Genomic DNA, 10,989 nt, shown 5'->3' with positions numbered 1-10,989 from the left:
CTAAGAGTTAACAAAGTCCTAATAGTTTTAGCATTGCTCAAATGTACAAGGCCAAAGTGAGCTAGTTTTAGCTGTGAGCAGTCCTATAAAAACCAAAAATAAAGTTAATCACTACTGATATACAATGGCACCGGGTATACACTGCCATTCAAAACCAGAGAAATAGATGATAGAAACCAATACAGGGCTGGGGAGATAGCTCAGTAGAATAAGCTCCTGCTTGGTAAGCTCAGGGTCCTGAGTTCAATCCCCAGTACTGCAAAACAAAACAAACAATAAAACAACAACAACAACAAAAGCCAATAGAATCAAACCATGATTAAAGTCCAACAGGGCTAACATTAAATCCTGTAGGTCTAAGTCCAGAATCCAGGGCAATCTGTGGCAAAATGTAAATTGCTGAGGGTTTAGGCAGCCCCTCCCCTGGGGAATCACTGGTGCTTGCAACCCTCGTGATTCCTCTTTTGGGTGGGCTTTGCTCACTCTTGGTGGCCTTCTTCAGGTGTTCCATGTTTCTGCCTTCTCTAACTTTCTGTTGTCTTACTGTACTTTCAGATTTACTCTCCCATCTTCCTTCACACACTGGCCTCACAGGGCACACTGCCTAACCCCCAAGGCTTTCTTGTGTACACTCCTTATGCCTGCCACACCAGCACCATATTGATTCAGGTCTGCTGCCAGCTCAAGTTGTAGCCAGACTCCCCTGTATCATGGACAAAGAGTTCTTCAAATGTCTGGATGGGCTAAATGCTGTGATGCAAACCCCAAACACCAAGTTCCCTAGGCCAGTTGCTTTTGGAAGCAGGTGCTCTGGGCTCTCTCCTTAAAACAATTCTTAACCTGGGAAAGGTTGAACCTTTTGGGTTGCTCACATGCCTCAAAGGCATATTTCCTATTGTCCAGATCCAAAGTACTTGGCATCTTTTTAATGCTAATGTTACAAGCAACCAAGCTCTCCTCTGATCCGTGTTTACAGGTACTTTCTTTCTGTTAAAACTTAAAAAATTTTAAATGGGCTTTTTGCTTCTGATTTTCAGTATAATCCTGACTAAAAGCCCCCATATTATCCATACCACAGTTCCAACTTGGACTACCTTGAAATTTCCTCTGTCAAATTAATTAATTAATTAATTAATCCTTTTCCATTATCTAAGTCTCTTGCAAAGTCTTAGGATATGAAGAAAATGTGAACAAATTTTGTGCCAGAGCATAACCCATATGATGTGAAGATCTGGGGTCCAAGTGCCAATGGAGTCCTTGTTCCCAACTGAACTTTCCTGAGCTTGATCTTTGTTGTCTCACTTTCCATAAGCATTCTGGTTTTCTGAGCTCCAACCAGAATTTCTTAGCAAGTTGAGCTTATAGAATTCTAGGGCTGCATCTCCAGTTGGCATTTCCAAACATTTCCAACCCAAGATCCACAATCTAAAGGAGGGATTTATTTTGGCTTTCGTTTCAGTCCAGGATTAGCTGCCTCCAAAGAAGAAACAGCATGGCAGAGAGGCATAATGGAGGAGAGATGCTCATGGCATGGCAGGCAGGCAGCAGATCGAGTCAAGGAAGAAGCTGGGAAGGGATGCTATGCTCTTCCAGTTCACACCCACAGTTATTCAACCATTTCTACCAAAAGTTACCTTTTAACAAGGTCAACTCTACTGCCCCCACTATTAAGTTATCTTTCAAAGTTCCCCTTCTGTGAGTGCATATGGATTGTGGGGCATCTCTATATGTAAAACTAAACCATAATAAAGCATAATTTTTTAGTATTCTTGTTTGTATAATGGATTCATGACTGTAAGACCAAATGATGGTGGGGTTTATGTAACATAGTTGTAAGCATAAGCAGTTTGTCACCTGGGTAAAGTGCTGTACAAGATATCATTACCAAGAGTTCTGAAGGAGCTGGGGAGAGTGGGAGAAGGATGGGAGAAAAGCACAGTGGCAGAGGAAGGACAGTGGGAACAGAACCCCAGGGTGATAAATAGCAAATAGGATAGCCAGAAAGGTGCTTTGGTCACAGAGAGGGCCATTTCCTTCTCTTAGCTCTGGACGAGACTGTAGGAGGCATATTCTGAGGAGGCATCATTGTCATAGCTCTGCAGCACGTGGAAATGAACCAACTAGGGATCAGCTATGGACAGGCCTTCGGGACAACTGCTTGGCCTTTCAAGTTCCTTAACTACTCATACAACACTGGTAAATCATTGCAGGTTTTTTCTGGAGCTCCAAATAACTAGCTAGGAAACAATCCCTGGGGCTCAGGCCATTAGTACGATGAGGTGGGAGGTAAGAAGTCTCCGTCTGCCTAGAGCAAGAGGCCACCTTCCTCTCCAGGCACTGGAAATGCCACCTCATAGCAGTGAACATTGCCTTCCTTCAGAAGTTAGATGCGTCCAGGTAGGGCAGTTTCATATGTTCTCAAAAAGGATATGAGAAGTACAGAATATGCCCTTGTGAAAGTGCAAATATCAGATTGTAAAACTGGAGAGCTACAAGAGACACAGTACCACCAGGAGAAGTTGGTCAGGCTGGCAAGGGCTGCGTCCTGCGTGGCCAACCCATTTAAGTGTTGGTGGGTGTTTTTCCCCTTCTCTCTGTACCCACAGTGACTTTCTATAAAGCCTAAAATTTGTACTTTCTTTTAGCCACAAAGCTGAATTATAATATTTAAGGCTGTTTACTAAAAGGTGCTGTTTACTCATATACTGAAGGTTTGTTTTACTAATATTATATGCTGTTGACCCGTGTGTGTGGATACTGCACTCTTTTGAATGATAGACTCCATGCAGCTGCTTGGAATTCAGGAAGGGTCTTCAGGCTCTATTATCAGCTCCAGCTGCAACCAGATGGTCTTTCTAAGGAAAGCTCCTTAATGCCTTTGTACTACTTTTTTTGGCTTTGCTAAAATTCTTGAATACCACAAAACCAAACTAAACCAAACCGAACCAAACCACCACCAACAAAATAACCAGAAACAAACCTACATAACATTCTGTATCAGAGCCTTTTGCATCAGAACAACTTGTCTATTCTATGACAAACTTCTCAAATAATGACCCCTGGTGGCTTGAAGTGAGTATGTTGGCCATAATCCCACACATTGCAGCAACCTACTTCAGGGGAATATATATATCAGTTCTAATAACCAAAATAGCCCATTTTTTTCTTAAACTTTCTATTAGTACACAAATAGCTATTTTTTCTTACTAAGTTGATTTTATGTTTTTTAAATCCTGAATAAAATTTTCAGAAAATATGATTTTCATGATTTCAGCACAATTTTAACTAGTTTGCAATAAACATTTCAAGTGGAAAGTCAACACTAACTAGACAATTTTAATGAACTTTATTTTTTTTAATTTTTTTTTTTTTTGACAGAACCGGGGATTGAACTCAGGTACTTGTGCTTGCCAGGGAAGCACTTATTCCACTGAGCCATCTCCCCGGTCTTTAATGAACTTTAAAGGTCTCTGTAATCAGAGAAACTGAGAGTTTCCCAATGCCACTCTGAAGTGTGAGAGGGCAGGCTAAGGTCAGATTCTAAGACTTTACCTACAGACTGAGGCACACACACTGGGGCTCACACATCCCTCATTCTATGCCCTAAAACACAAACCATTCTAGTTCTTAGCTCTTGAGTTTAGTGGTTTAACTGCATGTCAAGTATACTCCCCACTGTGTTTGTGAGTAGCACTCCTCGCTGAGTGCAAGGCATCAAGGGGCATTCCTTAATGTTTATTGATTTGCTAGGATTTGCCCAAGTTTCTCCCTGAAGCACAAAGGTCAGTTGTCAGAATAACCCTATGTAATGATGCAAAACTCCTGTAATGCTATGGTAGTCCCCCCAATGCCATATCTTAAAGGCATCTTTCTCAGGGTGCAAGGAATGGGAGCTTTAGGAGGTGGGGCCTTGTGGGATCTCCTTAGGCCATGGCAACATGGCCTTGACAGGCACCCACCTGTCTGCTCAGTTTCTCTGTTTCCAAGATCATAATGCAGCAGTTTGCTCTACCATGTGCATCAGCCACAGTGTGGTATCAGGGCATGTGACCCCAGTGATGGGACCACCCAATCTCAGAATGGAAACTTTAGAACCACAAGCCCAAACATTTTGGATGAGTTAGTTGCCTCAGATATTTTGCTTTAATGATGGAAATCTGGCTAATGCATTGTTACTGTCTGTGTTTAGATACCACTCACCCAAATCCTCATACGGCCATAGGTGAGGCTTTCTCAGAGGTGGCTGCACTTAGATGGAGTGATGATGGGATTATGGGGGTATGAGTACTCTATTAATCCATTGATTGGTTTGGTACAGTTCTGGGTAGGATTAAGGGTGCTACATCCTGGGTCTGAGTGTTCGTGGGTGCTATGGTTTGTGTGTATCTGTCTTCCCAAAGCCTCATGCAGTCACCGAGGCTCAGTTCTACAGTTTGTGATTAATTCATGATCCAAGAGTAGGATTATGGGTCTGAGTGCTGCTGAGATTATGGGTATGAGTGCTACACCCAGCCTGGGGCAGATGGCATGAATGTAACATAACAGAGACAGAGAGACAGACTTGTTCCCTGCAACCATTGTTACTGTTACTCTCTTTTGCTCTTGCTGTTTTGTTACCTTCTGCTGCCATGAACTGCTGGTCTCTGCCATTTGCCAGTCTGTCTTGGAGCCAGCTGACTATGGACTGAAATCTCTACTAGCTGTGAGCTAGACAAACCTTTCCTTCCTTCATTTTGGGTGTTGGGTATTTTGTCATAGCAACGAGAGAAGAGTAACTGAGACACCTGGTTTAAGGGCAGGTAGTGTTGATAAAACATAAGTGAGAAAGAGATTTGTCACTTACTGCTTTTCACTTGCTTTATACTGCCTTCTGCCTGCTTGCGTTGTGATGCCCGACGGCCATGCCACCCTACCTTGGAGCCAGCACTATGAACTGAAATCTCCACAAACTGTGAGCCAAGTCAACCTTTCCCTTTTTAACTTTGGCTGTTGTCTTAGCAGCCACAAAAGGAACCAAGATATATAATAAGGCAGAATTGTTGAATGGTGGATCTCACTATATTTCAGAATAAAATAGAATTGGTTTTAGTGTAGTCAAAAAGTGAAGCATTAGTCCTACTCATAGACAGAGGGAAAAGTATTTCCCATATTCTACACACATGGGATTTAACTGTAGGACCATTTTATGTGTGCGTTTGGTTGCAGAACTTAAAACAGACACCAACTTGTATTTTAATGACAAAGTAGTTTCCCCAAATGTTTTGGTGTCTGATTTGAACTTTTTTTGTCTGATTTGAACTTAATGTTTATGCCCATATGTTTGAAGCTTCACTCCCAAGGTGATGGCATCAGCAGGTGGTGTCTTTGGTCTGTCATTGGGTTGCCAGGGAAGAGCGCTCATGCGTGGGATAGTGACCTTGTAATAGAGGCCTGAGGCAGTCCGTTCATTATTCTGTGACCATACAGCTAGGAAGTGCCAGCTCTGAGGAATGGACACACACTAGACATCGAATCTCCTGGCAGCTCAGTATTGGATTTTGCATTCTCCTAAACTGTGAGAAATAAATTTATCTCATTCTGTAATAAGCCACCCATTTTGTGGTATTTTGGTATAACAACCTTAATGGAATAAGACAATCTTCATTAACTTTTAGTAGATGTATTTGGGTTATGGAGGTGAAATAGTCATTTTCTCTACAGCTGGAGAAAATTATTTTCATGTCTTCCTGGAATATAATCAATAATTTAATTTGTTGTTAAAAGAAATAGATGGAAATGGCTTATGTGTATATCAGACATGGCCAAACATCAGAGGCCTCCTGTAGCCCTGACTTCTCAAGTCCCTAAAGTGAAGCCTACATATAGTCAAGAATTCCTGAGTCTATGGGGATCAAATCTCCAAGCACAGGTAAGTTAGTAAAACAATGAAGATTAACATCCTAGATACGGAGAGTCAACTTCTTAGGGAGAGCATGACCATACCAATGCTTCTGAGTTTCAGAACTACATGTTACTGCTTTAACATCCTGCTTTGTGGGTCCCTAAATAATTCTTCCACCTAGAGAGATGGGGCCTAGCCATAATTTCATGATACCTTCCTTCAACTTGTTTGGTTAATATCAAAACTACATGGTTCCGCAAAACAAACAAACAAACAAACAAACAAACAACAACAAAAAACCCTATATGGTTGTAGATTCACTCTCCTATCCCATGTGTGAATGTGAGTGTCTTATTTGAGCAGTACACAATGCATGTCCTACAGGAAGATAAGAGTGTTGCTGCCTGCCCCAGGGGCCAGAGGATGGTCCATCAAGAGAAACCTGTAATAGTGCTTGGGCGACCGTAACTAAACACCAAAGATGGCATGGCTTAGACCACAGATATGCATTTCCTTACAATTTTGGTCCCCAAATTGAGTTGCCAGAAAATTTGATTTTTGGAGAGGGTCCTTCTTAGCTTTTCAAATGGCTATTGAAATGTTTATCTATCTATCTATCTATCTATCTATCTATCTATCTATCTATCATCTATCGGCACTAAATGTGTTTGTTTTCCACATGAAAAATTCTACAGTCTAATTGGGTATCCTATATTTTAACTCAAGTTGTAAGTTAAAAGAATTAAATTGAGGAGCCAGGGAGAGGGCTTAGTGGAAAAAGAGCTTCTCTGGCAAGTGCAAGGGCCTGAGTTCAATCCCAGGTTCTGAAAAAAAAAATTGAAAAAGTATGGGAAAAGAATAAATTGTTTCTGTACATACAACACTTATGATACCAAATACATGAGTTTTCTATACCAAGAAATTCTCCAGTCTAGTTGGGGATCCTATAGTTTAACTGAAATCTGCCCCTAACTTCCAGGAATTAGCATAGACTTCACATGTGAAGGTTTTGGCCCCCAAATTGGTTCTTTAGTTCAGATACCAATCATCTGTCATGAGTCACCAGGTTACATGTCCTTCTGTCCATCCATAAGTTCTGTAATTGGCAATAATATTTTACAGAACACAAGAAAAAATTAAACTTGCCAGTTTATTATAAAGGATATTATAAAAGATAGAGATGAATAGGCAGATGAAGTGGTACAGGAGCTTTGTCCCTTTGGGGGTTGGGGGTAGCAGAGACCTTTAGGCTTATGTAAAGGCAGCACGGCATAGACTTTATTGTGCTTGGGTACAGGCAGGCAGGCAGTGATATGGCCATCTGCCAGGAGCAAAGAGAATTATGTCACCTTTATAGGGATGGAAAAAAGGGCACACTAGATGGGAAGACTTTGATAAATATCTGTGGCCACAGTTCTCTGGCAGTCTTGCATGTCAGTGGACAAGTCCTTAAAGTGTAAGGACTAAATTTTAGGGTGTCTCCAGACATGCCCAGATGCTCCGGGACATGTAAAATTCCTTGTCCTGTCTTTTTCCTGTTCTTGCCCTTGATAGCTTTGGTGCTGAGCTGAGCCCACTGATGAGAGCCGAGTTTCCTGCAGAGAACAGTACTTCTGGCAAGCAGATTGGGGGCTTGGAAAGTCAGGTCTGCTTGGAACCTTAGAGTGGGTGTGCTACCTTGCCTGCATACAGTGCATGTAGTGACCCAGAAGCCCTTCAGGGTCCAATATTTGGGGTTTTATAGAAGGTTCATTTCATAGGCATGGTTGCTTAAATCATTAGCCACTGGTGATCAACTCAGTCTGCAGCCCCTCTCTCATCACATGGCTGGTTTCTATGGCAACCAGATCCCATCCTCCAAGAGTTGCTTCAGGGATGTTTAGAAATGACTTATTATAAATACCAAAATTTATTTCTCACACACTAATAAATTAGGAAATTTTTAGGCAAGTTCTCTATCATTGAGCTACAACCCCAGCTCCTGACAGGCAATTCTAAGAATATTGGAAGCTTTGACAGGAACTAGGGACAGAAACGAATATATATTTCTTACTGTAACAAAGACATTTGTCATGATGCCTGTCTTCCTTCTTGTCCTCACATACCCTTGCTTATGGGGAGAAAACTAGGATCTCTTCCTATTTGCAGAAGTATAAGTCTTAACCAGATTAAGACTAAATCCCTTACTAAAACATGTGTCTTTCATCATCTCCCTAAAGACCCTATCCCCAAATATTACTACATTAATGGTTAAATATTCAGCATGCGAAAGTTGAGCAGATGCAGTTCCACTTACAGGAAGAATGAATACTACTTGTAGTAAGAATAATACTATTTTGCATGGAATACTCATGTGGATTGGTATCCAAGCCTAACTTGTAGATTTTTTTTTCTGTTTTTTTATAATTGCCAAATACGTCTACTTAATTTCAAAAATAGGCAGTGAAGGAGATAAATAGAAACAAAAATATGCATTCATATATAAAACTAGTAGCAAAATGACAGACACAAATTATATTTTTTTAATTTTAAAGAGAATAAAAAAGATAACAAAACAAGATGATAGGAAGTTAACAGTGGTTGTTATATTACATATTGTTATCTTCAAAGTAGCTGTTCAGGTCCTACAATCACTGTGTGCCACTCATGAATTTCTGTTGTTTTCTGGCAAAAATGACAACCGATGAGGCTGTTTTGAAGAGTCTGAAGCGGAAGGGGGAAGAGGCAGATCAAATTCCTGAATATCTTAAACAGCAAGTTGTTCTTCTCAAGGATAAAGAGATTTTGCAGGCAACATAAAGAGAAAAAACTTCTAGTTGAAAATACTAAACGGAAGAAAGAAATTGAAGAACTGAAACACGAGCTGATTAAGGCTGAAATTCAGAATGGAGTAAAACAAATACCACGCCTGTCTTATACTCCACTGCAAGCCAATTCTGTGACTGCTGAAAATGCAGAGCGAACAGTCTACACCAGTAGCTGTATTGTCTGGTGCTAAAGAACAGATAAAAATGAGGGAGAAGAAAAGATGAAAGAAAAAATCTGAAAAGAAAGGAGAAAAGAAGGAGAAAAAGCCATCTGCAGCAGGAAGTGTTGACTCCAAGACAATAGATGCCTCCTGTCTGGATCTTCGAATTGGCCGAATCATTAATGCCAAAAAAAACCCCCTAATGCAGATTCTTTGTATGTAGAAGAAATAAATGTTGGAGAGGCAGCCCCAAGAACAGTCATTAGTGGTCTAGTGAATCATGTTGCTCTTGAATAGATGCAAAATCAGATAGTGATTTTGCTTTGCAATCTGAAGTCAGCAAAGATGGGGGGGGGTCTTGTTTCAGGCGATGGTGATGTGCGCCAGTTCACCAGAGAAGGTCAAAAGCCTGACTCCTCCTGATGGGTCTGTTCCTGGAGACAGAGTCACTTTGATGTTTTCCCTGGAAAGCCTGACAAGGAGCTAAATCCTAAAAAGATTTGGGAGCAGATCCAGCCTGACCTGCACATTAGAGAGGACTATGTGGCACGTACAAAGGCGTTCCCTTTGAGGTGAAAGGGAAGGGAGTGTGCAGGACTCAGACCATGGCCAAGAGTGGAACCAAACAAGATCAGATGCAGCATTGCTGGAACTCACTGGAGGAAACATTAATAACAATAAAAGGAACATGTTTGTCACTTCTACCTAAAAACAACAACAACAAAACAAAGTAGCTGTTCAGATAACCAGATATAGATATTCAAAACTGATTAGACAATTAGACATTAACTGTTCTTTTCAAAAAGTCAATAGAAATTAGTAGTATAATTATTCTAGCATATATATATATATATATATATATATACATATCATATATTTCCCCTTTCTTCTTTCTTTTCTTCTCTCCCCCATTCCAATTGTTCTTTCCTTTTAAGTAGTTTCTTTCCCTTTCACAATGTCTGTGGTACCATTCACACTTTTTTTTAACCCTTTCAATTTTTTACACTAGGAGACAGTATGATGTTTACATGTGTGGGTCTGATTTATTTCATTTATGACTATGATCTCTATCTAGTTGATTCATTTACCTATAAAAGCCGTGAGTTTATCTTTCTTTACAGCTGAGTAATGCTCCACTGTACAAAAATATCACATCTTTTTTTATTCTTTCCTCAGTTGATGAGCATTTGAGTTGTTTCCAAGATTTAGCTGTGACAAATTGTGCTGCTACAAACATGGGTGCACATATATCACTCTGGTATGATGTTTTCAATTCTTCTGGAATAATATCCAGAAAGGGAATAGCAAGGTTTAATGGGACTTCTAAACTTAGATTTTTGAGGAGTCTCCACATTGATTTCCACAGTGGGTATACAAGTCTGCACTCCCACCAACAGTAGAGAAGTTTCATTTTTCCCCACAACTCCACCAGCATTTGTTATTGGCTGACTTCTTGATGTTAGCCATTATTTCTGGGGTGAGATGAAATCTCAGTGTTGTTTTAGTTCTCATTTCTCAAATGGCCAATGAAGTTGAATTTTTTTTTTTATGTGTTTATCTGCCATTTATATTTCTTCATCTGAGACACATGTATTCATCTCAGATGGCCATTTTGGATTGGGTCTTTGAATTTTGGGGTCCTGATTTTTTAAAATATCTTTATATGTTCTACATAGAAGCCCTTTGTTGCAGAGGCAGTTGACTAAAATAGTTTCCAGTGTGGATTTTCTTCTTACTATGTTGGTGATTTCTTTTGATGTGAAAAACTTTTCAAATAATATGAGATTCCAGTTCTCACAGCTATTGCAGTACATGAGCTCCCTAAAGATAGTGACCAGGCAAGTGAGAGCCACTGGGCAACTCTGTACCTTGCTGAGGAAAATGAGTAAACATGGGCAGAGGAGATCCTAAGAAGCCTAGAGGCAAGATGTCATCATATTCATTCTTTGTGCTAACTTGCTGAGAGGAGCACAAGCAGCAGCACCCAGATGCCTCTGTTAACTTCTCAGAGTTTTCTAAGAAGTGCTTAGAGAGGTGGAACACCATATCTGCTGAAGAGAAAGGAAAATTTGAAGACATGGCAAAAACGAGCTAGTCTCATTATGCAACAGAAATGAAAACTTATATTCCTCCTAAAGGA

At 40.4% G+C, this 10,989-nt stretch overlaps 1 pseudogene; it reads left to right on the top strand.

Annotated features, from left to right (window-relative positions):
- Positions 1–8,554: 8,554 nt before the first annotated feature.
- On the top strand, positions 8,555–10,738 carry LOC101585372 (annotated as a pseudogene).
- Positions 10,739–10,989: the final 251 nt, after the last annotated feature.

The sequence above is a fragment of the Octodon degus genome, unplaced genomic scaffold (assembly GCF_000260255.1).
Source record: "Octodon degus isolate 3935 unplaced genomic scaffold, OctDeg1.0 scaffold00115, whole genome shotgun sequence".
Lineage (NCBI taxonomy): Eukaryota > Metazoa > Chordata > Mammalia > Rodentia > Octodontidae > Octodon > Octodon degus.
The sequence above is the reverse complement of the archived record's forward strand: the minus strand, read 5'-3'. Positions and strand labels throughout refer to the sequence as shown.